A 6,496-nucleotide genomic window follows, 5' to 3' on the forward strand; every position below is an offset into this window, starting at 1 on the left:
GCTCCTTAAACTGTAACTGTTTTGGCAGGGTCACAGGAGAGTTCCTTTGACTGGCCAACTGCTTCTCCTTCTCACTAAACCTTTGCTCTTCAGCTCCTCCCTTAAGTTCACAAAGGTGCTACTGCAAGGTATTTTTTCCCACCTCCACCAGTTCCATTGAGACATGATGATTCTGCATTACATTTATGGTGAAGATCTCAGCAGTCTTTTGGGGCTTTTACGCTAGAAGTTTCTCTTTCTAGTTTTCCACTTCAGTGTATTTTGTGACAGATATTTCAAATGTTTTTTTAGCCCTTCTATTTTTGTTCCTAATGTTCTTTCCCTTTCCCCAGCATTATCAATCAGAGCATGTGGCCCTTTAACTCTTTCTGAAGAGTAATAATCTCTTTCTTGAGCCTGATAGTTTCCTGTTCACTTTTCTTGGCCTCATCTATGACAGCACTTCTCCGTCTTCTCTGCTAACTACTCTTTCTTTCTCTCTCTGTTGCTTTGAATTTCTGGAGACAATTTTCAAAGCTTATAATCGACATGTAATTCAGCCTAATACATTCTTATATCAGGTCCAGCTCATTTTTTATGTCCACATTTCTTAATGCAGCATCAGGATCTCTGCTTGGCCTCATTTGTGGTTAGCAATGATGGCAGTATTTCTGTCTTGTGCTTCTGTCGGTCTATGGTCACCTAATTTGCCTCATAATGATCCAGGCTAATGTACTTGAATTTCATTTAATTCTGAGTGTTTTCTAGGTTCCTTGTGAGGATTTTCTTATCTTTTTTTTTCTTCTCATATTTATATATATATTTATTTATTTTTTGTGAACATAATGTACAGAGGGGTTACAACCACATTGGCAAGATAATCAGTACATTTCTTATCAAGCACTGCAGCCTCCTCTTTGTTTAGCCTTCACAACCCTTACCCGACCTCCCCCCAGCCCCCACACAACCCCCGCACCAAAGTTGTAAAGATCGTTTTTGACATAACAACTTGTACTTCTCATAGTAGCATCAGGTCCACCTGTATCCTTAAACGACTTGTTTTTCCCCATCTCCTCCACAAATTATACCATCAAATATAGTGAAAGCAGGGGTTATATTGTGGGGGAGGAATATACAAAGCTACAAAGAAATATTCTTATAAAGGAGTTAGAAACAAATATGCATGCAAGAAAAAAAAAACATTTCAATACATATCTAAGGGTTCATTTTCTTAACATCATATTATCTGACATTTCCTGCTTGACTCATACATATACTAGATATTCCAAATAAGGGAAACCATGGGACCTATGTTTCTTTGAGCCATGCTTAGTTCACTTAATATAATTTTTTCCTTTCCATTTCCTAACAAATGGGGAAATGCCATTCTTTCTGATGGAGGCATAGAATTCCATTGTGTATATATTCCATATTTTCTTGATCCATTCATCTACTGGGGGGCATTTGGGTTGGTTCCATATCTTAGCTATGGTAAATAATGCTGCAATAAACATAGTGGTGCTGGTAGCTTTAGTGTGGTCTTGTTTGTAAACATTTGGGTAAATGCCCAAAGTGGGATTGCTGGGTCATAGGGCAGGTCTATGTGAAGTCTTTTCAGGAACCTCCATACTGCTTTCCAAAATGGTTGAACAAGTTTTACACCCCCACCAACAATGAAGTAAGGTTCCCTTCTGTCTACATCCCCTCCAGCATCTGTTGTTAATAGAGTTCTTGATTATAGCCATTCTAACTGGGGTGAGGTGGTATCTCAATGTTGTTTTGATTTGCATTTCTTTTATGGCTAGGGAGGTTGAGCATTTCTTCATGGGTCTATTGGCCATCCTTCTTTCTTCTTCAGAGAAGTTTCTCTTCAAGTCTTTAGCCCACTTATTTATTGGGCAGTTGTTTCTTTGAGGATTTGTTGTTGGGGGATTGAATTTTTAGAGTTCCAAGTATATTTTAGATATGAGACCCTTCTCCGTTGTATGGCTAGTGAAGATTTTCTCCCAATCTGTGGGTTTTCTATTGATCTTGCTGACTATGTCCTTTGCCATGCAGAAGCTCTGCAACTTCATGCAATCCCATTTGTCCAACCTTTCTTTGATTTGTTGTGTTTTCGGGTCTCTATTAAAAAAATTTCGGCCTGAGCCAAGAAGGCCTAGGGTTTCTCCTATTCCGTCCTGTAATGTTTTCAGAATGTCTGCTTTGACTCTGAGGTCTTTGATCAATTTGGAGTTGATTCTGGTGCAGGGTGATATAGAAGGATCTAGTTTTAGTTATCTACAAGTAGTTACTGAAGAGGCTGTCTTTCTTCCATTCTATTATTTTAGCTCCCTTATCGAAGATTAGTTGGCGATAGGTCTGTAGGTTCATTTCTGGGTTTTCAATTCTATTCCATTGGTCCTGAGGTCTGTTCTTGTGCCAGTACCAAGCTGTTTTGATTACTATGGCTTTATAGTAGAGTTTGAAATTTGGTATTGATATTCCACCAGCAGTGTTCTTTCCGTTGAGGAGCATTTTTGCTATTGGGGTCTTTTATTGTTCCATATGAATTTTTGGATTTCCTCATCTATTTCCTTGAAGAATGAGGTTGGAATTTTGAATCGCATTGAATTTGTAGATACCCTTGGGAAGCATTGCCCTTTTCTCAATGTTAATCTTTCCAATCCAGGAGCATGGGAGGTTTTGCCATTTTCTAAGTTCTGTTTTGATTTCCTTTTTCAAGATTTTAAAGTTTTCATCATAGAGGTCCTTCACATCTTTGGTTGTTAATTCCTACGTATTTTATTTTTTGAGGGGCTATTACAAATGGAGTTACTTTCCTAATTTCAGCCAAACTTTTCTCATTGTTGTCATACAGAAAAGCCATTGATTTTGGGGGTTAATTTTATAACCTGCTACTTTGCCAAAGTTTTGAATCAGCTTCAGTAATTTGGGAGTGGACGCTATGGGATTCTTTACATACAAGATCATGTCATCTGCAAAGAGGGAGAGTTTTATTTCTTCTTTCCCTATTTGGATCCCCTTTATGTTTGCATCTTGTCTTATTGCTGTAGCTAGGCATTCTAATACTAGATTGAAGAAAAGTAGAGAGAGTGGACATCCTTGTCTTGTTCCTGAGTTAAAAGGAAATGGCCTCAATTCTTCACCATTAAGTAAATGCTGGCTGTATGTTTGTCTTATACAGGCTTTATTGTATTGAGGAATGTTCCATGGATTCCTAATTTTTCCAAACCTTCATCATAAAGGGGTATTGGTTCTTGTCCAATGCTTTTTCTACATCTATTGAGATAACCATGTGGTTCTTATCCTTGCTCCTGTTGATGTGATGAATAATAGTATTTGATTTGCGTATGTTGAACCAGCTTTGCATCCCTGAAATGAAACCTGATTGATAATGGTGTATAATTTTTTGGATGAATTGTTGAAGACGATTGGCCAAAATTTTGTTGAGAAGATTTGCATCAATGTTAATCAAAGAAATGTGTCTATAGTTCTCTTTCATTGATGAGTCCCTGACTGGTTTTGGGATGAGGTTTATGGTGGGTTCATAGAATGTGTTCGGGAATGAACTTTCTCTTTCAATTTCATTGAAGAGTTGGAGGAGTATTGGTGTGAGCTCTGCTTTGAATGCATTGTAGAATTCTGCTGTAAAACCATCTGGTCCTAGACTTTTTTAGCTGGGAGGTCACTTATTGCTGTTTCTATTTCAATGCTTGATATCGGCCTGTTAAGCTGGTTTAACTCATCTTGGTTTAGATTTGGCATGTCAATATTTGCTAGGAAAAGGTCCATTTCTGTCAAGTTCTCACACTTATTAGCATAAAGTTTTGAGAAGTATTCCCTTTTAATGTTCTGAATCTTGGTTGTTTCCGTGGTGATGTTTCCATTCTCATCTCTGATTTTATTTATTTGGGTGTGTTCTCTTCTTTTTCTGATAAGATTTGCTAAGGGTCTGTCAATTTTGTTAATTTTATCGAAGAACCAACTCTTTGTTTTGTTGATTCTTTGTATAGTTTTTTTGGATTCTAATTCATTTAATTCTGATTTAATTATAATTATTTCTTTATGTCTACTGGATTGGTGTTTATCTTGCTGCTATTTTTCAAGGAGGTTCAGATGTCTCATGAAATTGTTGGTTTTAGATCTCTCCAATTAGTTGATGTAGGATCTCTGAGGTATAATCTTGCCTCTGAGTACTGCCTTTGCTGTGTCCCAGAGGAGCTGGTAATTTGTGTGCTCATTATTGTTGAATAGGATGAACATTTGAATTTCCTTTCTAATCTATTTCATGACCCACTCGTGATTCAGAAGTGTGTTGTTCAGCCTCCATGTGTTTCCGGACTTTCTTTGGTGGCTTTTGGTGTTGAGTTCTAATTTTATTCCCTTGTGGTCAGAGAGAATGCAAGGTATAACTTCAATGTTTCTGAATTTGGACAAGTTTGCTTTGTGGCCTAAAATGTGGTCTATTTTAGAAAATGTTCCATGTGCTGCTGAGAAAAACGTGTATTCTGATGCGGCTGGGTGAAATATTCAGTAGATGTCTGTTAAATCTAGTTGATCTAAGCAGCTGTTTAGATCTGTTGTTTCTCTGTTGAGTTTTTGCCGAGTTGATCTATCTAGTGGGGAGAGTGGTGTCTTAAAATACCCAACAATTAATGTTTTTGGACCTATGTGGGATTTGAGGGAAAATAGTGTTTCTTGGATAAATTTGGGTGCTCCATTGTTTGGCGAATAGATATTTAGAATTGTAATATCCTCCTGAAGGAAAGATACCTTAATTAGTATGTAGCGACCTTCTTTATCCCTTCTCATGAATTTTAATTTGAAGTCTATTTTATCTGATATTAGGATTGCACCTCCCGCCTTTTTATAGGGGTCGTTTTGTTTGGTAGAATTTGCTCCAGCCTTAACATTGAAAATGTGTTTGTTTTTACGGGCAAGATGTGACTCCTGAAGGCAAGAGATAGAAGGATCTTGTTTTTTAATCCAACTAGACAGTCTATTTCACTTAATTGGAGAGTTCAGTCCGTTAATGTTAAGAGATAGGACTGAGAGTTATTTGGGAGTTCCTGCCATGTTATCCATCTTCTTAGGGGTTGCAACACTGTGTTCTTCCTATGGTTCTTGGATTCTCAGTTTGGGTGCAGTTTCTTGGCCTTTATTGTGGTCTTGTTGGTTTTCTATGTGTAGGACATCTTTAATAATCTTTTGTAGGGCTGGCTTGGTGGAGATGTATTGTTCCAATTTTTCTTTGCTATGGAAACTTCTTATTTGGCCTTCAGTTTTGAAGCAGAATTTAGCTGGGTACAGTATTCTTGGTTGATAGTTGTTTGTTTTTAGCGCTTGGCATACATTATTCCAGGCTCTTCTTGCTTTAATTGTCTCTGCTGAGAAATCTGAGGTGATTCTTATTGGTTTCCCTTTATAAGTGATTAATCTTTACTCCTTCACAGCTTTAAGGATCTTTTCTTTGGTCAGAGTTAATCCTGTGTGGATTATAATGAGATGCTGGGATGTCCTATTCTGATCTGGTCTATTTGGAGTTCTAAAAGCTTGTATCTGAATAGGCTTATGTTTTTGCTTGTTTGGGAAGTTCTCTGCTAGGATCCTGTTAAACAAATTTGCTAGACCATTAACTTCTGTTTCTAGTCTCCTCTACACCCATTATCCTTAGATTAGGCCTTCTGATGGTGTCTTCCAAGTGTTGGATATATCTATCATTTTTCTTGGACCTCTCTTGGATGGTTGTATGTTCTTTCTCTATAATATCTAGGCTATCTTCAATCACCGAGATTCGATCTTCTGCATGGTCTAACCTGCTGTCAAGACTTTCTACTTTGTTTTTATTTCTTTTCCTTCTAATTGGTCAGCTTTGATGGCTTCAAATTCTTTGTTGAAGCTTTTTTATAGATCTTGTATGGACTTCTTTACTTCCTTAATTTGGTGTTCAGTGTTTATTCTCAAATCACTTAGTTGATTGGATATGGTTTCCTTGGACTCCCATTCCTTCTGTTGGGTTCTATTCAGCATTCCCTTTGTGGTCTCCCTAACTTCCTTCAGCTCTTTGTTAATGGATCCCATGAATGCATTTAGTGATCTTTTTTGTATTCTCATCCTGCTCTCTCAATTCCTGTCTTACTCGTTGCTTAGCTTCCTCCCGTTCATGCCATTCTTGTAGTTCTCTTTGAGTGTTCTCAGCCTCTTCACGCCATTCCTGCCTTTCTCTTTGAGCATTCTCCAGCTGCTCACGCTGTTCAAGTTTTCTCTTGCCTTTCTCTGTGAGTATTCTGAAGCTGCTCATCGACAAATCTTGGCGGAGCTGCTAGCTCTAATTCAGGCCTTGGAATAAAACTAGAGTCATTTAGCAGGTCACAAGAACTTAATGGCGTGACCTGCAAAACTCAGCTCCACCTAGGGAAAAGTCACCCAGTTCGGGCGCCAGCCCTAGGAGTGGCTATTTTCACGGGTTAATCAGAGCCAGAAGCTTCCCCTCCCTTTAGCAGCCTCGACATCA

The sequence above is a fragment of the Dipodomys spectabilis genome, unplaced genomic scaffold, assembly GCF_019054845.1.
Source record: "Dipodomys spectabilis isolate Male_0828 unplaced genomic scaffold, ASM1905484v1 ptg000393l, whole genome shotgun sequence".
NCBI lineage: Eukaryota > Metazoa > Chordata > Mammalia > Rodentia > Heteromyidae > Dipodomys > Dipodomys spectabilis.